The sequence below is a fragment of the Acromyrmex echinatior genome, chromosome 6 (assembly GCF_024713525.1).
Source record: "Acromyrmex echinatior isolate Ae372 chromosome 6, ASM2471352v2, whole genome shotgun sequence".
Taxonomy (NCBI): Eukaryota; Metazoa; Arthropoda; class Insecta; order Hymenoptera; family Formicidae; genus Acromyrmex; species Acromyrmex echinatior.
Window position 1 is genome coordinate 4,224,784 of NC_141857.1, and position 27,136 is coordinate 4,251,919.

At 36.7% G+C, this 27,136-nt stretch overlaps 1 protein-coding gene across 4 annotated transcripts in view; it reads right to left on the minus strand.

Moving 5' to 3' along the window:
- The window catches only part of LOC105153914 (Transcriptional-regulating factor 1), a 432,031-nt gene that overhangs the window by 356,054 nt on the left and 48,841 nt on the right, over window positions 1-27,136 (minus strand). For all 4 annotated transcript variants that reach the window (XM_087407003.1, XM_011069054.2, XM_087407002.1 and 1 more), the window contains exon 3: window positions 892-946. The gene's annotated coding sequence lies outside the window, so the exon portion shown is untranslated. The remainder of the gene's footprint in view (window positions 1-891; window positions 947-27,136) is intronic.

Below are 27,136 nucleotides of genomic sequence, written 5' to 3' on the forward strand. Positions count from 1 at the left end.
CTCTCTAGTCTATAATCTCGGTTCTCGTGTTAAATTTATTCATAGCCCGACTAACCCTGTTACGACGTATTTTACTTACCGCGAGGGCGGGAGCAAACAGGGTACTACCCCAACACTTTTCAAACACATGTATCGATGATACTTTGAAAAATACTATACTTAAGCTTTCTCTAAATAGCTCTGAAGAATCTAGAGAAAAAGTCCAAATTTGAAAAATTTAATGTAATATCTTAAAATTAAAAAAAACTTTAATTTAAAATCATTTTCTTTTGAATGAATTATATCACCCTCTGTGCACTATTAGGTGACTTATCAAAGTTAAAAGGCTTATCAAAGGAGCAATGCTTCGAGTTAACTTCAAGTTTAATAATATTTTGTTATTTTAAATTTCCATGAGTCAAAATATAAATCAATCTATTTCTGTGATTAGTTTTAAAATAAACATCGTCTATATTATGTGTGCATTTTTTTGTGTAAATAATAAATTAATTGTAAGTTTGGGTTAAATATATATTTTCTTGAATTAAATTGTTTAACTAAATTGTTTTAATCAAATTAATAATACATCGGATAAGTGCAGTGGCGATCTACAAAAATGATTAAAAATAACTCAAATTAATTATAATTTGACATTACGAATTTAACAATGCGAATTTTTTCATATTATTAATATACTGAGAGCATAATTTTTTAATCTGCCTCATAAATTGATGATCTCATATCATCAATGTTTCCATATATGTCGTTGAAATACATGTTCAAAAAACATATAAAGTTTTTTCGCTACGAAAGTTCGAGACAGTCAAGCTCATATCGTACGTTTTGAAATGCCTGAATCGCGCGACCGACCTGAATCAGATTGAAATCGGAATCATGCATAACTTTACTTACCGTGGAGCTAACTCCTGATGACGTCACTGCATCCAATTCGTGTCGAACGTAATCCCTGCAACACACACAGTGAAGGCGAATGTTAGTCAGATTGTCGGAAATAGAAACGACGAGGATGGGAGTCGAGTGGACCGTCATGAGAGTAGACCACAGATTCCGCTCTCCTAGACTAGGGTTTTGAAACGAGTTTTTTAAAAATACATGTTTTCAAATATTGTTTAAAATATATTTAAAATATAAAAAATATTTTTAACAAAAAACACAATGTTTTATTTTTATTTTTTTTTTACCAACCCTGCCCTAGATTACGCGATGCATGCACGTAGTGAAATAAGGCCGAGAGATTTGACAAAGAAAAAAAAAAGAGAATTGCTCGCGATACGTATTCTGCATCACTTGGGAAGAGGAAATTGAAGTAAGAATTTCATTTGCACTCTGTTCAAATTCAGCATAACAACGAGTATTACCGACATGATGATTATCTAAAATCTAGATAAATGTTTCTCACACCTTTTGTTTTCACATTTTGTATTGTTCCGTGATGCCTCCTATATAGCACAGTTATTTGAACGTTTAGTTGCTTGAAAAATTGTTCTCGCCCAGGCTTGCAGATGCAAGAGACAAGTGAAAGCAATTAGTCACGATCACGTCGGTGAAATCGTGCTTGCACAAAGCATGATTGGTGAATATAATTTAACGCGTTAGCGCCGTATCACAACAAACATTTCAATAATCGTGGATGACCATAATATCTAGCAAACTTGACTATCAATGACCATTGATATCTGCAATACCTGGCCAAACTCAACTATCAACAATCATTAGTATCCACAATACCTGGCAAATTTGATTATCAACGCCACCATTGGATGCACTATGCGCAGAATCGAAAATTTCAGATTTACACGAACGTACAATTTGCAAGTGCGACCTTCAACAAGGTCAAGTCACGTTCGCCTCGTCTTTGTCTCTGTTATCCGGTGGTAAGACGGTATGTTCCGGTAAGCCTGCATACGCCAGGTGTCGACCCACGGCAGGATGCGGAGATCTCGTCGCGAGAACGACGCTCATGACACGTCCTGCCGTCTACACGCACCTACATATGTATGCCAACGCTGCGATTTGCGCGATAACGTAAACTTGCTTATCAAAGGACTCGCCGAGCGTAACTATAAGCAAGTGGGGAGATGCAGAGAGAGAGAAAAAGAGAAAGAAAGGGGGAGAGAGAAAGCACAATGATGGAACAAGCAAAAAGAGAGAATGAGAAGAAAGAAATACGTCATGTAGGTCGTTACATATGTATGCACGCATGCATGTATATATACACACAAATATATATATACATATATATATATATATATATTTACGTTCATCATATACATACATATACACACACACGCACACACACATATATATAGGTTATATGTACGGGAACAGGCCGTGTCAGGCTGTATACTCGCTGCAACGAACATGTATTATTCAGGCTGACACTTGTGCAATGCCTAGCGAGGGTAGATTCCGTCCCCTTTCCATCCCTCTGTGCCTCTATCCCTCGTCGGACTCGGGGCTAGCCTCGTGGCAAAATAAAAATGCGGTAGGACGCGAATCCGCGATGTTACCCCGACATCTCCGGGAGAGACGACGACGACGACGACGACGACGACAATAGCGCGCTTGATGCGCGAGAAGGAAATGTTATTTCTTTAGGACACTAAGTGACAGCCCGAGGGACGTTCGGAGGTATTTGCGCCGTTGTCACGGTCGAAATGTCCACCGTGTCCATCGCGACGCGTCTTTAAGGATAACCACACGCAACGATGAACAGACATAACCGAACAGACGTAAAAACTTTACGAGTTTTTACTGGCAGGCATTATTAATAATTGCTTTTTAATTTATAATTAATATATTAATGAATAGAAATCTAGATTTTTCTTAAAATAATCAATTATTTATTTTGAAATTGATTTATTTTAAAATAATCAATTTTTATCGAATATTAATTTGAAGTTGAAATTCTTAAAGATTGGCCTTTTGTCCAATTTAAAAAGGAAATGATATCTGACCAAATTTTTTAAGAAGAGAAAAGACAATTTCTAATTTTGTCTTTAAAAAAAAACGTAGAACGTACACAATCTCCTGCGCAATCTCATTGTCTCTTCGACGAGAGCTATAGATGAGGCAATAAGTCTCTCTTGGAAAACGCCTGACGTGCAATTCCCGATATAATTCCGGATACATCCACCTCCCGTACCTTCGCGCCCCATGGTCATTACTTTCTTCCGCGCAAGAAACAATATTCTTCCGCTACCGGCCATTATTTGCATTGAGTAGACGTTTAAACGCGCCGGTAGAAAAATGGCGGAAGAAGAAGAAGGGAAGGGACAGGGCAAGAGAGGGCGGAAGCATTAGTGGTATTGCCATACTATTACTCGCGCCCCTCCTAATAGCCCGCCCATTAAAGATAATGAACGTAAATTATGCGTAACGGACCGCGGTTAAAAAGGTCACTTATATCTACCGTAAAGAGAGCCATTCTAAATTGGCTGTAGTATAATTCACAGTACGTGACGATGTATGGAATTTCGTATATTCCGATACAATACGAACAAATTAAAAATTATAAAATTGCGATAATTATTGCGTTTGTAGAATCACGTGTGCGAAAAATCTTTTAGAATCGATTCTTATTCTTCTGCATCAAAACCTGCATGTTTTTTTTCTCCGTAAAAGGCAAGAGAAAATTCTGTAGCTTTTTAATATTGAGGATTAAATATCTCTCAGTAATTAAACTTCAAATTAAAATTCTGAAGAAGTACCATTCGCGTGAATACAGGTGATTTTAATAAAGCTTCATTAATAACTACGATTTGATTTTCTCGTCACTAGCGGAAGATTAATAGAATGCATACGAGTAATTGAATTGAATCGCTACGATCGAATAAACACGCATAAAAGGTATTCATATATTCATTTCAAAAATTTCAATTTACCTATACCTTTCAAATTTGCCGAAAATTGTACTTCATTGTACACCGTATCTTTCATTTCACAAAATAATTGTTCGAAATATAGATGCAAATTAATTATCCAATATCTATTATATGTATCTATTATGGTTAATATATCAATATTGATATGTTACATCAATATAACCCACATATAACAAAAAATAGTTTCAACTTATATAAATACATTTCACTCTTACGCGAATCTCTTATCACTGATTCACGACTTTCAAGGAGTTTCTGCCCGCCGTTTCTGCGAGCGGTGGAGGATAGAAACGAGGTCGCACAGATAAAGTATTTCTTCCACGACTCATTTACTACAAGGCAAATTCGTGTTCGCGACCCACTTGTATCCCATTTCAAGAGTCACCTTTACGCCATATCGGCTTCTAACCGACGGTTCGCGGATTAGAAAGGATATCCGCGACTTTTCGATAACATCGCTCCAAACTGCCTCTCGAACCCCAACGCTACCTACTTGGGAATGGCTTCCGATCTTCGTGATAGAAAGCAAGAAGAAAGATTAAACGCGATAAAGTCATCGGAATTTCGCCCTCTTCTCCAGTATTGCGCCAGTTCTACTTCGATCCTTTACAATCCTCTCACGCGGCCCTTTATCTCCACACCATCGTTCCTTGATTTTCTTCCCTGCATTTCCGCTATCTCATGTTTATGGACGAGCAGGCCGATCGCGCCTTAAGCGCGTCTTTCGATTTATTTCCGTCGTCAGGTTGCGCATGGGGTTCGCCAGGCGATAAAGACGGGCTTTACAAAACGACCGAAACGATCCGTTACGACAGCACGGCCGACTGCTTCTGCCTCAGGAACTAGATGCACCCGAGATACAGTCGAGTGCATTAATTCGCTCGCGAATTGAAGGTGAACTGAATGTGGGCGCGCTTTAATTCGTCTGCACTGGGTCATTTAACCCTTTCAAACCGGAGTCTTGATTTACGAAAGGGAAGATATTTGTGAACTGCTACTAAGCGATCTCACATGCGATTCAATTTAATTAAAATAATTAATATTGTATATTATTCTCTCTTCATTTAACCTGATTCTATTCCGTCTGTTTTTTTAGCTCAAGCAAAATTTTATTCTCAAATTTCTCCCTCATTTTTGCTCAAATTTTAATTAAAAATCTACAGTTATGACATTTAAGTTAAAAACCTATTTGGTAATGTAATAGAGATGTTAAAAAGTAACTCCTAATTTTTTCACATTTTTTGAAAGTCTAGAACAGTAAAAAAAACTTGGACTAGATAAAAAAAGATTCAAATTGCAGACGAAGAGTTGATATCATAATTCATAAATAATGACTTCGCAAACAGCAAATTCTACACAATATGTGTGACAAATGTATTCGCATCTACGTCACTACTGCATCACGCCATTGCGTATGCAAAGAATTTCATATACGCGATCACGTTATTGCGTCTCTCTTTCCAACCGTGCATACGCGAAATTCGAGAGCGACCGTTTTCAGTCCAAATTCCCAATTTCATTTCGAACAATGATTACATCATTAATGTTACAACGCGCTCACACGCGCTGATATGAATGAAACGCCTTGATATTTCGTAAAATCGAGTGATTTCCATAGCGCATCGATTTCTCGTTTTGTTCTCTAGCACCAGAAGAGAAGACCCACAGTCTCGTTGGAGACGTTTAATCGAAACGAGTAAGGGGCTCCGCACAATAAAAGGAACAGAGAATAGAGAATAAGAATTTCAACCTATCAGAAATTGTGTATTCCACAATACATGATTTCTGATAGGTTGAAATTCTTATTCTCTGTTCTCTGTTCCCTGTTCCTTTTATTGTGCGGAGCCCATAAGAAAGTTGGATAGCTCGGCATGGCGAGCGTGCGAGCAAATAACAAACGAGAGGAGACGCAAGGAGATGCGCGCGCGGGCCGTAATTAAAACCGGCTGCTGTTTACCCGGGGGTAATGAAGGGGCAAACACACAGTTTGTCTCTGTTACTGGAATATCTACCCCGCCACCGTCGTCGCCGCAACCGTCCCTATTCGCGTCTACATGATACCACGAGTAATGTAGATCACTCGCTTTCGGTCGCCGCAACGGACTTAGCCGTGACAATTTGAGCGCGACTTCCTGACTCCGTTAGGATCGGATCGTAACATTTTCGGAAAACTTTGCTTCCGCGACTACTTGGCGGTATAGCACTTTAAGCCTTTGAACCTACATGCTTCGATCGTACTTCGACATCGTGCTCGCCTTTCACAGGATTGTATCAAAATCGTTGAATATATATTGAAAGATACAATAGTAAATGATGAAATAAATAATAAAAATTAATTAAGTCACGATTAATTAAGTCAGTTTCTGATGCATATTTTTTACCATATTCTAATGCATTACAGAATACTATTATGTGATGAAACATCGATAAAATTTTTAATTCCTTTTTGATCATAGATTAATTTTTTATGCTTAAAATATTTTTTATCGTTATAAAAGAAAAAATTATAGGCCATTACAAAATTTTATCTTGCCATATGTTTAATATTAATGATTAATATTATGCACTGAAAAACGAAAATTTAAATACTAAATTAGAAAAACATAATAAAATAATAGAGCATTAGAGGAAAATCACCGGTACTGACATAAGTCTCCTAAAGCGACACCCCCTTAGTTCTCAGAAATTAATTATTGCATTTTATTAATACTAATAAAATAATGATCTGTTTAGCTAATTAAAGAAATACAAACTCATAATTCGTGTATTTATATTGACTTATTTCTATAAATCAGCTAAAAATGAATTCTATGAATGCAAAAATAAAATTCTTACAATTTTCTTTTGCAAATTGCAGTTTAAATAATAGTGACTATATTATTGATAATATTACGTCATTTTAAATACTTATAATTTCCTAAATCAGTTTTAGTTATATTATTTTTTCTCTTGGTTTTTTTATAATACGATTTTAAATTTAAACTTGGGGTGCACGTAAACCGTCACACCTGTCTGTCATGAGCTAATTTAATATTGCTTTATATATAATGTCAAATAGCTCTATTGGAGCTAAAAACACTCGTGCATGGAAAAACTCTTGAAAAACTATCGCGTTACATATTTGCATCTTGTAGAACAATGTAAATATTAGGTGTTGGAATTAATTCGTAGCGTTTTACAAGTGATGGGAAGTACTTTCATTAATGTATTTTTTAATGCTCATGTGAAATAAATAACATTCTTTCATTAAAAACGCTACGAATTAATTCCAACACCTAATATAATTCAATAAAAATTTTATAACGAAGTGAAAAATTTCTGGAATATCTTATATACATTCACTTGTAGATACTTTATACAGATAATTCCTATAAAAGAAAAAAAAGTAAAAATACGCATTACTGCCTGCTGTGTTAGTTTTAGAATTCATTTTGTCAGACGATTTATTTTTGCTTACCTCACAAAAAATTAATTATTGCAAAATTGCAAATATTATAAAAACTGTTTATACCATCTGATGAAAGACACTTTTTAGTTTGTATTTATGTTTTTTAAGTTTTATTTTGACCTTCTGTTTAAGAAATATTATCTAAAAACAAAGTGATATGTCGGTATCAGTGACTTTCCTCTAATATGCGTATCTTCATAACATCATTAACAAATAAACAGAAGTTTAAAAATAATTTACCATAAATCAATTAATAACAGAAATGCGTGTAAAATATACAGAATTTGTTTCCAATGTAAATGCGAACTTTTGTCCGAGCTGTTATGTGATCATCGCGAACGCTTAATTGCTACATCGATTTTCGCTTAAGACCGACCTCGACGTTCATGCGTGCTCGGCGTTTAAAGCCATGAAGGCGGACGAGCACGTACGTCCACGTGTGGGCGAAAGAAGAGAGAGGAGACAGAATCCACCAAACCGAACGAAATAAGCCAGATCCACCTGATCCCTTATTTCCCGTCCAAAGAGATTGATATCGGCCGAAAGGGATGATGTTATTTTTGCTCGGCGCAGCACGCATCCCCTAACGAGGGTTGCTCTCCTGCTAGCGGCGGGCGACGCGATAAATCTTCCATTGCCGATCCTATCCACTCTCCCTGCATCGCTTTTAATCCGCTGGTAAATGCTAGCGATCGACGGAACGTAAAATAATCGTAAGTGAACGGCGAGTATAACAAAAGGTTCGACTTGACGCAAATATTGATTAAATGTATCCTATTCGTTGCATATAGAGTGAATGTATTCCACGCACGATAAAAGATGACAAGTAAAAACCAAAAATCAATCACGATAATTATAATTAATATGTTTAATTAAATTCAATAATTAATATGTTTAAGGAATATCACTGAGCTTCGAATTCAAATCTTTACACGTTAAATTTTATCGCTTAAATCTTTAATTATCGTTTCACCTCGAGCTTTTACTTTCTAATTAAGAGAGAGTTTTAAGGGTTTAATTAATAAAACATAATTAAACGGGATGTATAATTTAACGGAATACAATTTTGTTTTGTTTTTTTTTTTCACTATAAAAACGAAATAGAGCTCGAATATACAAGAGAGCTGTAAAGGGATTGAATTTGCAGTGCATATATAAGGTGCGAATTTGATGACACAGCTAGAAATTAGCCGATCGTCCATTACCAAATTAATAGCCGTCGGATCTGCGGTGAAATGTCGTTAACGCGGGCTACATTAGTACACGCTAATAAGCAATGATATGTACATCGTATATATACCTACAGCATATGTGAGTGTGCGTTCTACGGGACGGAATTCGAGCGACCGCAGAGCCAAGTTCGACGGCTTTAACGGAGAGCCGAAGTTGGCTCGAACCGAGACAATTGGACGAGGGCCATCGTCTTGAGCGACAGCGCAGATGCGGCAAAAATATTCACAATTACGTCCCGCTTAACGCCGTCGCCGCGTGAATAATAGACACCCCTCGTCCGGCTCCCGCAACCCCGTTCTGATCTCCGTTTCGCCATTACGTCGCTTTTTCGCCTGTCCGGTCGCGGTGGCTCTTCTAAGAAACTCAGTCGGTCTAGAAATTGGCACAAGGTTCCGCGTCGGCCATCTTAACCACACTATGCTTGCCATACGAATTTTTCTATTTTCGCGCATCGACGCACCGAGAAACCGACAGACCGACCGACCGCCATTCTGGAGCAAAGTTCAACGCGTGTCGCATCGAATTTTTGCAGCATATGCAGCAATAATTGGCTGCGTAATTAATACTCTTTTTATGTATTATTTAATTTGTATCTTATTTTAAAAGTTAATAATATAATTTTAAATAACAAAATTTTCACATATCTAACGAAACTAGAAACACAATTGTCTTGTTGAATCAAAATTGTGTTTTTAAAAATTGCGGTTTGTATTCATGTAATATTTTAAGTAATTTACTTTAATTAATAATTAAATGAACTACATTTGAATAAAATGCGGATCTACGTAAATCAGTTTCTTTAAAGTATTTTTTTAACAGATTATGCCTTCAATATATTGTAACATACAATAGATAACAAAATTACATGTAACACTTGTAATTTAAAATAATAATATTTAGTTAATTCATTCGTAATCCTGTTTTACACGAGTATTCTCACTGACGTTCGTTTCCAACGAGAATATATATCTACCTACATCATGTATTATATCATTCGCATACATTGCAAGTACTACCTGTAATACTAAAAAAGGAAAACGCAACATGAACGCAACATGGATACGAAAAAATACCAATTCCGTATACAGTTCGAAACGACGAATTGTCGTCGCGGGCGCCATTCGGTCAGGGATTCGGCAAAAATTCTACGGTGAACCCATTATCGGGAAGCGCTCGTTTTAAAATATACCGACGGCGTGTGGTATTTGCAATTCCGACGAGGAGGAGCCGCGGAGTTTTGCTATTCGTCGGAGAGCGCCAAGGGACGATCGCGAACGCTCGCGGCGAGCGCGCGAGTTGCATAAACACGCTCGGACGAGGCACGGCACGAACGAGAGTGCAGCTGCAACCCCGTAGTCAACGAGCGATGGTACGTGACTCCGTATCTGGGCGATCGTTAAGCTTGGCCCCGAAACGGTCGTTACTTCCGATCGAGAGAAGCGACAAATCATCATAGGCGACGCTAACGCGGCGTCCGGCAGTTAGCGGGCGATTTACGTCGCGCGATTCGCTTGCTGGAATTTTACAATAATGCCCGATCGTACTATTCGTACCCGTTACATTAATAACACAGATTGTGTCAGATCACTGTGAGTACATAGCAACTAGCAAATATCGAGAACAAGCTACTAAATAGTTAAAAGAATATTAAAATTGCAGTTATAAAATAAGAGGCTTCTATCAGGTCATTACAATAAATGACCTTTAAAAGATGTAAACATTAATCCTTTATTATTCTTTTTCTATCATTTCAAACGTTTCGGAAAGTATTCGACCGTATTTAGTCCTCTTCAGCCGTGTTTAAAAATAAAAATTTTTACCAATAATTATATGAACATATTAAAAATTTATAAAATAATTTTCAACTTATCCACAATATGCGTTACTAACTCAATTTTATTATACTGAGTCAAATTCTAAAACGTATATAAAATGTAGATCCAAATCAATTCTTCGGTTAACAACATTCTGATCATTTTGACTACCCGTTCTCGTTATTAACCGAAGAATTGGTTTGGATCTACATTTTATATACGTACATGGTTGAATTAGTAACACATATTGTGATTGTGAATGAGTTGATCCGATTAATACATTTTGTATACCGTCACCGAAATTATTTTATAAGTTTTTAATATGTTCATATAATTACTGGTAAGGATTTTTATTTTATTTTTAAACACGGTTGAAAAGGACTAAGTACGGTCGAAATTCCGTGTCGACATTCCGTGAAATGATAGAAAAAGATAATAAAGGATTAATCTTTACATCTTTTAAAGCTCGTTTATTGTAATGATAACTTGGTAGAAGTCCCTTATTTTATTGTCTGAAATTTATACGAGCGGTTTATCTAATATATTTTTATCATAATTAAAATTGCAGCTTATCTTCGGAATATCTTAAAATTATTTTATTTAATTCATGAGACTATTGATAATTTTCAAATAAACAAAAATGAATGAATGTCGATTAATTCACAGTAAGATTTGAAAATCATTTTTTTCTCAAACTAATAATAAAATATTATATTATATGTTATGTTAATTTTAATGTAACATACATATATATAACATTATAATATATAACATTTTATATGTTGTGATAATTTTAATTTTTTTTTTTTATAGAAATTTTCTTGAGTTAATTATAATTTTCTTGATTTTCTTGATTTTCTTTATAAGTCATATTCGTTGAATGTACATGCAATGTTACATTTTTCAAAATGGATAGCAAAACTGTCAGAGCTAGTCTTTAGGATCTAGTCGCGAATTTTAATGTGCGAGAGAATGCGTATCCTCGGGCGAGGTATACCTATTCTTAAAAGTGAATATTCTCTCAACTTAGTAAACGTAATGCTTTTCCGCAACCCTGTTTCTATTCGATCGCAAAAGTCATGTTCAAATGTGAACTCCGTTCGCCCACTTGTTATTGCACTTCTCTCGACGTTCGTCCTTTTCTTTCCTACATCGAAAACGTCCGAAATTGGACAAAAGCCAAGAGCAGTCGACCATCGTTCCAAAATGGATATCTTTCTCTTCTTTATCTTTTCTGCTTTTCTCCGACCCGTATCTACCCATCAATTTATCCGTCCACCTCGCCCTTTCCGCGTTCTCTTTTCTACTGTTTGCCGACTTGCACTAGAATAATGCGCATAACCTACCGTAGATAAATTATTGTTTAACCATTTCGTTAGTTCCATTTTATTATTCGTCATCAATAATAACTCGACTGATGCAACAGTAAAAATAAAATCTTTCTCAACTATAATTCCGCAAAAGTAAGTATATATTTTCGAATGTTATTATCAAAGGTACATTGATATAGTTCACAGACTTTGCGACATTTGGTTACTTTAAGTTTCTCCTTCAAACTTCTTTGTAAAGGTAAACAGAGATTTATCTGTCCGACCCTGAACTACATCTCGAAAATACATAGAAAAGAAAACAAATCTGCATAAAAGCGGGACAATCGATATTTTATTTCACACGAAAACTTCGATAAAATAAAAATAATTTCAGATTTCAACGTAAATTTGTAAAATTTAATACAATGTAATTTATTTTACGGTACTTCATACCGATACTTGATATCGAATTGTCGAAGGTTCAACGCAAGTTTAAACAAATAAGAGCGCATAAAATATTTAGTTGTCGCGATGACAACCAAATGGCGTCAATACGTAGAAATATGTGTTTTCAGCGTATGATGGAAGCCCAATGCAAATTTAAGGCATTGCGGTGGTGATTTTTTTTCTCCCTTTTTTTAAAAAGCCACAGGACCATGTTGAAATTTACACAACATGTTTTAGCGGTGAATATCGATCGATCGTCGTACGCGATCGCCCTTGGAGAGCTTTTATACGATATTTTATTTCCGATGGAGAATGTAATACCGAACTACTAACGAGGGATGGCGACATCGAGCGAGGCGTGTTTCGGTTGCAGGTCGAACCAATAATTGGTGAACACAACACCGAAAAAGCCCAACCGTGTATCGAGCGTATTACGCGGGAAAAATAAAAGAGTAAGCTAACAACTGCCTATTGTTCCACGATAGAGTATTATTCACACAATGTTATTATCATTTGATAATAACATTGTTCCTAAATATATTGAGAGAAAAATTTGTTGGTATTTGTAACTATAATTACGATTTATGACTGCTATAGTGATAATAACTATATGTAGTTCTATCAACTAATATAATTAACCAATATAATTAATACAATGTAATTAGCAATCGAAAATAACTATAATTATAACTATTACAATCATAAACATAGTTGAAATTACCATAAAAAATGATTCAATCAAATAACTATACCTACAAATAATTATACCTACTATAGTTATTATTACTAATGTTGTAGTCATAATCATGATTATAGTAATATGTAATTATAGTTACAGATAGGAAAAAGTTTTTCTCTCTCAATATGTATTATTTATAATTTCCGCGCATCTCTTCTCTCTAACTACAAAATTTTCGCATGCACTACTAACACCTGTATTATACGAGAATGTATAAAATTTATAAGCATTATATTTCATGTAACTTTATATTTTAAAATGCATTTCCGATAAGCAAGAAGATGCTCGAACAAAATCATTTCTATGTAAAAACAGGCACACAGGATACTAAGAGACATTGTCCCTTCTTGTAAAATACGCAAATGATAGTCGAATAGCGGCAGCTTGCGAGATAGGTGGGACGGACGTCTCGGTGTATTTCCATAAAGTTCGGTATGCATTCCGAAATTGACAAGCGGTTTATGCACCTTCTGCGAATTGCATGGCACGATAGAATACGTAGGTATATGCGAGTCGAGCGTGCAATGCACGCAACGTACCAGTTTCCGTTTCCCACAGGCTGACTGCGTACAAATGCGCCCCTTCCGTCCGTTCAATCCGACCGCGGCGAGAAATTCGCGCGGAGGCCGCGAGAAAAATAACGTCCGGGAGTGAAAATATTCCCGCGACTCACCGCCGCGGAAAATGGAATCTTCGGCGCATCAACCACGCCCGCTTCTCGAAAAATCAAAGCAAATTTGAAATACCACGGGACTTCCGACGTACTACGGAGAATCCATATTACATAATAGATGAGAAAAAACAATATTTTCCTTAGGAATTTTAAGGCTCTAACTCTTCGATATCGCCTATATGTATTTGATTCATCCACTGAGAGAAAAATGTTAATATTTGTGACTATATAATTACTTGATAAATAATTATGGTTAGAAGCTTCAGTTTTATAGCTATTGCTGTTACAATGTTAGTAATAATAATTATATAATTTCTATCAAGAATATATATATAATATGAAAATGACTGTAAATTATATAATAGTTAAACTATAATAATTACAATAATTTTTTTTCTTGATGTTAAATTCAAAATTTGTACCTGTACAATATTTTTTTCTATCAAACACAATATTGTACTAATTCATATCAATGATATATCTCGCTTGCTGCTTGTAAATTTAAAGTGTTTTCTCTTCCTTTCTTTTTCGAGCTCACAAATTTTGACTTGCAAACAATTTCCGACAGTCAGCTCAACGCCTGCATTTTATCGTTCGTCAAGCCCTACGTTATGGAAAGACGCCATCATCTTGGATGATAAATAAAAAACACCTTCTAAATGCTTCTATCATAATTTTAGAATATGCAACATAAATGTAACATAAATGTTGTCGACAATTTGCGACAGAACAATTTCAGCGACAAATGGGCAACCGTAACGATAGATAAATAAAATAACATTAAAAAATATACGTTGTTGAGTTCGCTCTCGTCCATGTAACATTAATTAATTATTGGCAATTATAACCGAATATATCATTGGCGTTGAAAAAAAAGAAAATATAATAAAAAATTTAATTTGGGAAAATATTCGAGCTGTTAAAAAATTTCAATTTTTATTGCTTCCAATATATCAATAGCCAAGTTACATCCGTGAGTTATATCGAGATATATTCGTTCAACCGATCGAATTATATTAAAATTATAACGCATATGCGTAACGATTTCATGTACGCGTACTCGAGAAGAATTCCGGCATTATGGTATATACAGCAAGAGTAATCGGATAAACAGTACGGAGTACCCTCCATTATTATTACAAAATCAATAAAATAATCTCAGTGCGTTATTACTATTACAACATTCGACAAATCGCATTAATATTTAGTGTCACATGTAGAACGAAACAGACCTGTGAATCCCGCATTGTTCACCGAGGTCTAAACAGCCGACATATTATTTTCTCTACAATTTTAAACGAACGAATAAATTCAAGTACAAATTTACCAGTACCCTAACATTATCCCGCACAATGCAAGAATGTTGGAAACAAGATAATAATGCTCGACTATAAACATATATGAGATTTCCTCTTCGGGTAAACCTGTGCAAAATTTTTCGTAGCATGAATTGTGTCGGAATGCCGGTTAACTTGTACTTGTATTTATCAGTAGTCACAATCAAATAAAAATAAAATCGTATAATGCACATAACACCACAGATTTACGACGATTAATTAATTATTGATCTTTTTTACTAAAAATTAATTAAACGAAAATATCGTGTTATTTTTTGTAACATAAAAAAATGGATCATTTATATAAAACTGATCAGATTTAAGGTCAAATAAGAGCTTTTATCGAATCAATTTAATTTTGCGTATCAGAAGTGAGAAAGAGACATAGTACTTTCTCGCAAACACTTCCGCGAAAAAATGGCGAATCTTTTCCCAGGAGATGTATGCACGTCGAGGACGCATCCAACTACAAATGCTCGGCAGGATTAGTCGGTGGTAAAAACTGGCAGGCGGGATCGCGCTGTAGTGTGAGGGTGTTTCTCTGCACGAGATGGAACGAACCACCGCGGCTTCTCGCGAGCAGCTTCGCCTAGCTAACACACACGCACGCATATACGTACATACGCGTACGTGCGTCTGTAACAGCCACTCTAGATAGCACCTGTTACCCTTACTCTGGTATTACCGACCCCTCGCATCGCCGCCCCGTTTCCATTCGGTAGCACCCTAACTACTTGCGCGCGTCGCTTTTACATATGATCCCCCAACCCTCTGTACTTTGTACGGCTTTCTCGAGATCGCGAGGGAGAACGAAATTTCGACGTTTAAACCGACGAACTGCGATTCCGAGACGCGCACGTGCGTGGGATACTCATTTGGGACTATCGCCCCCATAAGCGATAAAATACACGCTATTTCCAGTTTTCTTATCGTTACTAGATCGTTAACTAGAAGGGGCGAATATGTCCCGTTTCTATTAAGAAAACGCGTTTAATCCGTGATTAAAATCGTCCACGTAAGGTGAAATATCCTGCAACGCTGGAGGTAATCTTGTTAGTAAGAAATACTGCATCACTGTCGTAACACAAATGAATGCTATTCGTGAAGATTTCAGAAGCATTTGATATAGTGACGTTTCTGGAAATATTGCGCGCACACAATGTACAATGTGCAAGAGATGCAAATATTCGTTACAATAACTTCTTTTCGCGCAGTACGTAATTTAAAGTCAAGTCTAGACGGTTACGTGATATCTGAGATGAATGAGAATATTCTATTAAAATAATTCAAATGCTATGCGATCGTTAATATATAAAATGACTGGCGACACTTTTAAAAAGAGGTCATAAAGATTCAGAGAATCGTGCCTAATATAAAAGAAGACCGAAGACTTACATCAGAGAACACTGTTTTTATGAATCATCCCCTCTCGTTCATCCCCTTTTACACGCAACTCCGACAGGATGTATAACTTCTAGCTCCTCTCTACCGTGGGTATAAACGAAATTACCAGCCGCTCATGCTGCTGTTCCATGGAGCACGTTGAAAATTAGTTCTTTGTATCCCCGTGAATTATCGAGCTTATCAGCAGCCGTCGAGCAGAGGCGAACCGATAGCGTAGACTAGCAGCAGTGAATGATCGTTTAAGAAACTTTGTTAGAGATAATTTAATCTCGTTAGTAAATAAAATTGTTATTTTCGCTATGCGTTTACTTTTTAAGTAAATCAATCAATTAAGGTGTAGAATTAAATTAATTATAAAAAAAATTAATGATAAAAGAAAAGTAATAATAGTCACACTGAAAAAAAAAATTATTAAATCGTAATACTTATCTTTTTATTTATTTCTTCAAATAATAGTAATTAAACATTTAGAGTAAATAAATATTTATTCAATAAAAAATGATAGTTAAGTGAAATCAATGATTTTTGTATCAAATAAATATATGTTTACATTTAATAAATATTTATTTAAAACTATTCAAATAAATATTTATTAAAATTTTGTACTTTTTCAGTGCAGTTTAATCTGCATTTAATCTGCAACTATGTGACAGTTAAAAACTAATACCCTCGTTTGAGGAAACATAACCACAATATGATTTATATGCATCTACTACAAAAACAAGTAAATAAATATAAATTCACCGATGCACCAATCAAATCGGTATGCATCGTGCTCACGTTGTGGCCATAAACATTCTGTGCACACGGCTTACCCATGTCGGAATATTTTCGCAGAAATTAGACAACCGGAAGCGTTGAATCTGTAAAATGTTACGATTCAAGCGAACTCGATGTGCAAACATAGAAAAATATCATACGTACGTGAAAACATGCGCGAAATATTTTACAATCGCATAAACAATCGTAGCAATAATTGGACAATGTAGGAAATTAGAAATCCGGCCGTCAAACGGTGTCCCGTGAGCGGATGAAGCGCGGTTATTGTTTCGCACGGCAAACTTTACAAATTAAATTTAAATCGCAGCTTTTGCTGTCCCTCGCGGCACAAGAGAAATTCATATTGCCGAGCAGCGTGTAGGTTCCGACGAGCATGCTTCCGTGAGCATCACTGTTCGGATTTTCCTCCGACTTCTCGGCGAATCGCGAGTCTCTCGAGCATCGCTCGAGCGAATGTTTAACGAAACGTATTCGTACGTTACAAGAGTTCGCGATGCGCCAAGCTTTTTCCACAGCTCGCACATCAAAAAGAAGTGCTTCCAGGGTATCCAAAATATTCACTAACACGCCAAAAGTACGAAGTCTGCTGGATCGTCGCCGTTTCCGCTGTTCGATAAAATAAAAGCGTTCGTAAAACTCGTCGCCTTCAAGATGCACACGCTCGAGAGACACGCAATTTTCGATCGAGAGTAGCAGTCTCTCTGTCTCTCTCTCATTTTCTTCCTTTTTCCTTTTCCCTCGCGTGCCGAAGACGCGATATCTTTCAATTTCTTGGCGATGTGTATGAAGTATGAGGCTTTACGAGGATTCGAGGGTGCCAACGCGGCAAATCGATATGCGACCTCGAACTCGGTCTCGGCAAACGGAATCCAAGCAGGATAACCGAGAGGAGGAAGCAGAAAGGGAATGGATGGCGTAAAGGAGGAAAGAGAAAGAAAGAGAAAAGCTTTATACTCGTGTTGGAAAAAAAAAAATCTTTAGAATCCGTGAAAATGGCGGAACAGGTAGGTGTACGCAAATACGTGCCCGCTTGCATCGAGAAGAAGCAAGCGCACAAAAGCGGCGAGAGGGCGTGCGGCGAATGCGGAATTTTCCGCGGATTAGTCGGATAAACGAAAAGTGTCAGATTTTTCGCCACGGCGCGGAGAGTACGCCATTCCACCGCTTATATTTCCTTTATTTCACTGTGCCGCCTGACGCGTCGGCGGTGGAAAAAGAAGATAAAACCGCGAGTGAGAAACAAGAACATTCGTTCGATATCCTGCGAGTAAATTAACGCGAAGCGAACATTGGCGAATCTAAACGCGACAAGTTTGTTTTCCTAGCGGGAAAAATTCAGAAAATTCAAAAAAATACGAAGACCCTAAACAAGCTAGATCTTAAATAATTCAATGTGAAATATATACTATTTATGTAATTCTAAAAAAATTATTTAAGATGCCTATGAGCAATTATCAATATTATTAAACTGCTTGTCAATTTAATTTGTGATATATTACCATTATAATTCTGTTAGGATTGCGTTTCAAGACTAAAAATTAAATTCACACCGAATGTATTTAAGCATTGAAGATTCAGCTTGAGTTATTTAGATCATTTAGAGCCTTTATCCCTATTTGTTGTGTACTCACATTACGATCTTAAAAAATCCTTTGTTTAATATTATAAAATTCGTTGTAAAAATTTTATGGTTGATCATAATAATTAGTGCAGAAAGGTTTAATTTCATAATATCTCCAGGCTATTTTTCTGGAAAAAAATATATATATATAAATTAATTGTTTATACTGCCTTGCACGTTCGACCGTACGAGAGAAGATCTGTAAACTGCAAAACCGCACACAGGACGCTGTAAACAGTTCGGGAAAAACAAGTAATAATTCTGTCGAAAATAAATCACCCCTTCAGCACGACTCGCGGCTCAATTGCTCTCATATTCTGCCAGCGAGAACGAAGAACTCCGTGTTATTCACTATAATAACGAAAATATTCCACATCGTAATGCTGCGACGAACAGCCTTTCAATAAAATGGTATCTACAATGATATTTTAAAGCGTAAAACTTAAGCTTTAAGCCGTAAAAAATGACCAATCATAATCGAACGTGATAAGAATAATCGATTATGTTGGTTAATTTACAGCTTAAGACTTAAAGCTTCAGTTTTACGCCTTAAATCTCATTGTAGACGCCGCGTGCCACTTAATGCATCTAATATCCGCGACAATGACACCGGTTATTGATATCGTGCAAAGGAGCAGAAGAAGGAAGGAGAGAAAAAGGCGTAATCCGCATCTAAAGGTAGTAGCGAGGGCGTCGGTGATAAAGGGATCAGGCCGATTTTTACGAGCACGACAAGTGCTCTCTCGTATGAAACTAAGCTCTAATGTGTAGTCGACCTCGAGTTTCCATGGGATAGAAAGCGCGAGTAGAAACCACCTTTACCACCTTTACCACCCCCTTGCCGTCCACGAACTCGCTCAATAACGGCAATCGCCGCTGCAGTTGGGAAAACGCTTGGAATCGGGATTCGTTTGAAGCTACTGGGAAATATCGCGCGAATTTAATGACGACGCGCGATGATTTTTACGTCAGATACTATTGACTACCAGAGACTACTGAACGTGTGAAGCGATCGATATAACATTAAAACCGGAGGGCACTCGAATGCGTATCTTTATTTAGAGTCTGATAAATTTTAATTATTAATAGCGACATGTAAATAGATTAATTCGGCTTACAAATAAGCAAAGTGCGTTGAAATTAAATTGCTAACATTTGTCAGCTGCTATACCCATTGTATTTATAATACATATTGATGATCAAGCTTAAATGTAAATCGTGACGAATCATTTTCCGATAATTTTCAAACAATATCTCTTTTTCTCTTTTATCTTCAAATGATGCTTTACATTAATCCTATTATAAGTCGTACTACCTACAAGGATTATCAGCTGTTTTAAAAACATACACGAAGAGAATATTTTCTTAGAATTTACTCTTAGAAAATATGATGATCCTGGGACGATATTGTATTTCGAAGAATTTTATGTTGAATTTCTCTCATTCGTTAATAAAACTATAATAAAATATAAAATAAGTTCGATTAATTTTACTGAAGTGCGTAGTAAAAAATCTTTAAAATATTGTATTGTATCACAACTATCATATTTTCAGGGTAAAAAAAAAATTCTCTCCGTGTACAAATACTCTTTTTCAGATCGTGAAACTTACTATATTACTAAGAATTGTCAATAAAAATTATATTGTAAAAATTATATTTCATTAAATATCTGTACACTTAATGCATAAAAAAATATACCCTCTTCTTCCGGCCCGATTTTTTTTTAAAAAGCATATGTATGTATGTACTCTTATCTTATGATAATATAGTAACTCTACCCATGGAGCTACAATTGCGATATCGCCCCAGAGGGACGGGCATAAATTCATATTATTAAACGAAATCACTGATATCGAGGAAACCGGGACTAAAACCGACCTCGCTGCTCTTCTCATTCGGTCCCGATATAAATCGTCCCTTTCCGCCAAGAGAACGGCCGAACTTGGTCTCGGCCGCGCGACTGTTGAGAGCACGGAAGGGGAAAGAAATCGCCTCTCGCGTCGCCGAAAGTGGAGAAAGAGGCAACGGATCCCGGGGGTTGGTTCGGGCGCATTACCGTGGAAAAGCGGCGCGAGCACGCTTTCGCATACTTTCGCCCGACTGCAAATAAAGGCTCGCTCCTGCGCCCGTTATCTCAGGCGTATAATCTAAAGCGGTTCGTAAAACCGTCTATACGAATCCCCGGCGTGGCGCAGCCAACGCCATCGGATGAGAACGCCGGGTGGCGAAGGGAGGCGCGGGGGTGGATACGTGTTTGGTGTGGTTATGCACCGCTTCTCGTACTACACCCCGTCGACAAATACAATATAGCGAGACACGTATTTGCATGGTGGAGTATACGTGTGTGCTCGCCATGAATTGCAATTGCATAGAAAGACTACAATAATGGCGTTCGATACGAGCTCAAAGTCTTCCTGTTATAAAATGTATATCTTAGAAACAAATGCAATAATGATAACATTAAAATCGTGCTAATAAAATTTGCATTCCATTATAATGACGTTATAACCGAGACGATTTATTACAAAGTAAGTAGTGATTTGCATGAAGAACGTGAAAAGTCAACAGCAGATTTGTCAGAAAATTCATCGTTAAAATTAAGGTCCTGAATTGTTGCACACACATCCATAAAACTAATTAAATAAGAAAATTCCTACACTGAGGAAAAAGTAGCCTAAATTTAAATAAATATTTAATTGAATACTGCCAACTAAACGTTCACTTACAATAATTAAATATTTGCTTAAAAAGAAGCGATTGTTAAATTAAATTAATGTTTTTTATACCAAATGAATATATTTTTATATTTAATACATATTCAGTTGATAATATTCAAATAAATATTTATTGAAATTTAGGATATACTTTTTTCTCAGTGTATATTCAGTCAAAGCCGATCTTAGTGCTTTAAATATTTCTGGATGAATTTATATATACGTATCTGATTCAGTAAATTGCACGTCAATATCTTTTTCTTAAAATGCAATCATGTGCAGAAGTAGTATAATAATACTAGAGTAGAAAATCATTTATTAAATTGACAAACAATTAATAATTTTTTATGCTACTAAACATCTCTTTATAAGAATATTTAAAATCAGATGTTAATGAGAATTAAATTAGAGATAATTTTATTGCAAAAAATATTGTCAAAAATATATATATAAAATATTGAATAAATATTGCAGTCCTTGGACAATTTATATATTCTCATTTAATACTCTTGTGTCTCGGTACAAAATTTTTAACAATTGTGAATATAAAATAATTTACACATCCATGACATTTATGAGATTTATTTCGGAATGCAATGATAAATTAATTTACCCTTTTCTCCTTTCTTTCCTTCACTGTTACTGCTACTTGAGCAAGTGTACCACAGGGACGGTGAAGAATGAAGGTGTAGTACGAGAAAAGATGCGAAGGTACATAATAGCGAGACGCCATCGTTGCGTTTTATCGTACGTATGCCCGGCGCATATGCAATGTCGACGGGTATTCGAGCCACGTAGGGAACCTCCTCTACTTAACTATCCATTAAATACGACCGCTATTCGCCGCATAGCACCGGCACCGTTTCACGGTACCAAATCCAACGTAATCTAGGAAAAATATCGTAGCTGGTAAAAAGTGGAGCGTATCGATTGATGTTCGTACGCGAACAAGGGTAGAATAATATTCGCTGAAATTCAGAACAAGATTCTACGACATGTTTTTCAACCTTTTTATATCCCTGTGTAACGTACGAACGATCTTTTGTTTTTTAATTAATTCACCTACGCAAAGCATTTCTTCCTCCTTTGGTAAGAAGGAAATTTCCACGATAAGGAATTAATGTGTATTTTGAAGCAGATGAAAAGATACGCTGATTCGCGCAAAAGGAACGGGACGACGAAACAGCGAGCGTTGGCGCGCTATTTCGAGATAAATTCATTCGAATTAATTGCTTCCCCCTGTCGCCCCGCCCCGTCGGTCGCGTCGTTGCCACTTTGTTCCGCCTCTCGAATAAATAATTTCGTTAATGTGTAATTTAGATAAGCGCACGCGCCGCGGAAGCCTTTTAAATTGTATTGCATGTCGCTCGTTCGTACCGAATTTATCAAAATTAATTAATTTCCTATGAATATGTAACGCGGCGCATTGTAAACAAGCGCGGGGATGCGCCCTCCTGTCGAGCGCATTTAATCAATAGCGCTCGCATTAAGCGTGTCAATTATCAATGAGGTACCGACAACTATTTCAGGACTACCTGAGGCGATTAATTATCAATCAAAGCTTGATACTTCCCCACGACGTAGAATTAGCTCATCCTGTACAGTTGATACGACAGAATCTATTGGTTTTTCGAATCGATGATCGAAAAAGCAGGCATAGATCGCCTCTTTGACGGCGCAAGAATTATAAGAATTACCGTTCGAGGTACGAAATTACGAGTAGATGGGTAGTATCGATGTCAATGACAAATTAGTCGCTCCCGTCGATTAAACGACTCTTCCTATCTCAACGCAAATTGCCTCGTTAATCTGATATTAAATCTCGATATAAATGATCGCGATCCTTTTTTTCCAGTCCCCCCCCCCTCTCCCGCTCTCGAAAGAAAGTCGTATTTTTACGAGGTAATGAGGTATTTACTAGAATTCTCTATATGATCATAACGGATGTGCTTTTATATTGAGTTTCAACGATAAAACAAGAAGCTTACAACGAAGCTTATCGTAAATAGATAAAAGTCGTTGTCAATCGGATATTCAAAAAATGCAAGAAAACAAAATCGCAAAAAATTTGATTGCACCAAATATTTTATATGTTCAGAATAAAATATTTCGCCATATATATTCATAATGAAGCCTAAAATATGAGCTCGTAATTCAAGTAAAGATTCTTTGTTATACGTTAACGCTTTCTTTATACTTTAAAATATAAATTTAACGTTCGACAACTATAAATCATGAAGCAGTAACACGATTTAAACAACCATAGTCATCGGGAGAGGAAAGAAAAAAAAGTTCTACGCGTACAATATCTATCTTTTTCCTCCGTTCAATTAACGACCTGTAGAAAAAAAAAATACGAACAATAAGAACCAAGCTGCCAGATCAATTTATCTTTTTGACATCCGCACGAGTTGCCTTTTCCTCTCTCACAGGGAGATTTTCCTTTCTTTTCCCGAGGCGTGCGCGCGAGAACTGACGAGAGAATCGATCGATATGGCCGTCCGCATCTGGGTCGCGACTTTTTCTCTAATTACTTGCGGCTTTGAGGGTGGTTGCAGTATGTACCGTTATAGATCGATGCAACTCTCCCTCGCGCAGCTTCCTTCTGTCCTCTCCACGTTTTTAAAAGGCAACGCGATTCGTCGTTTCGGCGTGAGCGCGGCGGCGTAATCTTCGTCAAAATCGAAGGTTCAAAGGTCGAGTTCGAAGGTTCTCTCCGTGCTGCCGCCATGAGACGGAAGCTTATTATTAGTCGGCTGATTAATTATCGTTCAGCCGGCAGATTCGCTCAAGGGGACGTGAGTGTCGTAAAGCGTCGTCTTCTGACGGCCAGCGTGGTCTTCTTTGAACGAAGCAAGAGAGTGCATATACCAGGCGAGGTAATACCAACACAAACTTTCTAGCGCTACGATTAACTTCCCTCGAAAATCCTACGGAAAGTCCCGCGCAACGAAGGCACTTTGCGGAAAAGTTTTTCGAGAAAATTCCCGTTCGTCGACGACGTTCGCGGACGATCTCGAAAATGCGAGAACGACGAGAAAACGCGGAATTTTGCTTGTAAACATTTCTCCTAAATGAACAGATTAAACATGTCTCTTTTATTATCTTCTTTTGCTCCGCTAATTCCTTTCTTTAAAGTCAAGTTATATATAATCACCTGAGAGAAGAAACAGCGAATGATATGAAGAAGAGACAAAGGGAATCAAAGTAAACGAAAGGTGAGAGAGAGACAAGGTAGATGACAAGGTAGAGACAGAACAGGAAGAGAAAGCGTGAAGTTACCGATTGGACATGGAGAGCGACAGAAGGAGATAGCGACGTGTATTGGCACAATCAGTCGACGGCACGTTACTACTCGTCGAATTGATTGCAACCTAAGAGCGAACTTAAGAGCTACGCACACGTACTTCGCTCGCACGTTTATTCGCAGGCCGCGACAACGTAAGATGAGGGAAGTTTCGCGATAATAAAGCGGAACTTGGATCGGAAATCCAAAATTAGTGCGCGTCTCTTCTACATCGCTACATCGACGAACGTGAACGGAGTTTCGTCACCGTAGCGAATAATAATTGCAGCTTCCAATGAGCGAAATCACTCGAGCAGCAAAATCGTGGAATTAATCATAGATCTCCCTTGGGCGAACGAATCTCTTCTTGGTATTTTTTATAACAATAGCTACGAGAGCGGATCGGGTTGCACCGTTTGATGGAAAAAAATTGTACCCGAATAGAACGAAAATACGTCGCGAAAATAAAATGTAAGAGCGAACTAGAATAAAATTGTTATGATGCGCGGCAACTGAAAAACACGCTGCGTCCATTCGATTTGTTACGATGGATCGATCCATTAACAGTTTATTTTTTAAACAAAAAAATACATCGCGTTATAGTTTTCATTCGCGTTATAGTATGCATGCATACATCGATGACGCAACCAACTAAACAATAACGATTTTCAGATAAATGCTATTTTTTTAAGAATCGACAAAGATTAACAATTATAATATTTCGTATTGAATGAGAATAAATCAATTAAAAGAAATAATCTTATTTTCGATCGAAGCGGATCTTCGTGCTTCAGTGTGAATTTATATACTTATCCGATTCTACAAACCGCGCATCGAAATTTTACAAAAGTTATTTCTCTGTCTCTCTCTCTTTTTTGCATGCAAACAATTTCAAGATGGACTTTACGATTTAAAGAAATTAGATGATCAAGGAAATATCATATTTAATGTCAAGGAGCGCGACATTAAGTCTTAGGCTTCCCCGTCGGACTTCCAGATATTCCAAAAGAAATTCCACCGTTCACGCACCCATTGCGACCATTATTTCCGGGGAAACTTTCGTTTCACGAGTAATTTCACTAGAATAAATGGCACATCCGAACGCCCGTCCGTTTCCAGAATTCAAGATCTCTTCAAGAGAACGCGGGGTGAGGTCGATTATAATTCGTCATTCCGACAACGCTTATCATTATACTGCGAGGGGAAATATTACCCAGTTGGAGCAAATTCCGCCCGTTACATCGAGCATAGCGCGCAGAATCGTAGAGTAATGCGCCAATTAACCCTTCACGCCCCAAGAAAATTTCGAGAGGAATGGGCGAATATTAAATTCTTTTTTTTTTCACTCAAATCAGTTATTATATGATGAAACGGTTTCGTAAAAAAAATCTGTAAGTATAGTTTACGAATTATAATTATTCTCTTTTTTACGTGACAGGAGAACGTGCATATAGTATTGAAATTCATACATTAAATCTTAACATATAGTGCCACAAAAATATCGGGTAATTTCTCTCTCACGTAGCGTTGACTACAAAACTACATTGCGAAAATTATATGTTAGCAGCGAAATGATACAAGTAAACATTATCATGCATTTTTGTAAGATAAACTTCCAGACACGATAGAATATATAAATACATGATTATAGTCTATAGACTATCGCGCGCAATACAAGTGTAAAGAAAAGTAAAGATTAAAAAATTTGATCGGTTTCAAGTCGCTGAAATAAAGGTTAAAGAATATTCGTTATACCATATCTTTAGATATAACGATCATTGTAATTTATTTATCAAGCTAAAGGAACGCTGACCCCAACAATAGTAAACTGAATAAAACTGAAAGGACAGCAGTAAGTTCACCTAACGCAAAACATGTCGACATGCAGACAGACGAGAAGATTGTGTAAGAACGTTTCATCGGACTCGTTCGCGGTCGATATAGGGTGAGAAAAGAGAGGGAATTTATTTTTCCCTGGCGAGGATAAATCTGCGCATGCAGGTAAATCAATTTCCTGGCTCGCGGCGAGACCTGCTAGAGACAGGACGAGTCGTTACGCTTTTTATAACATTTTTCCAAGTCAATTTCCTTTCGCCCATCGACGAGGAGAATCCAAGGTTTCTCTCTCGAGAGAAAGAGAGAAAAAGAGAGATACATTTTCACGAGTACGGATACAATTTTAATCCTTTGAAAAAATTGCAAACCCTCCGAAAAAAATTTTTTTTATCCATAGCAACTAGAAATAAATTTTTATCTCCATTTCCACCGGTATCTTTTCATAAGTTCTGACGATTATTCTTAACACTCCAAATAATACGAACAAAAATATAAAAAATCTGACAATTTTTCAATGATATCAGTTTTTTAAAACTTTCTAATTGTTAATATCACAAAAATGCAGTTAAAAAAACGCAAAGCAATTCATTTTCTCAAAGTAATTAATAT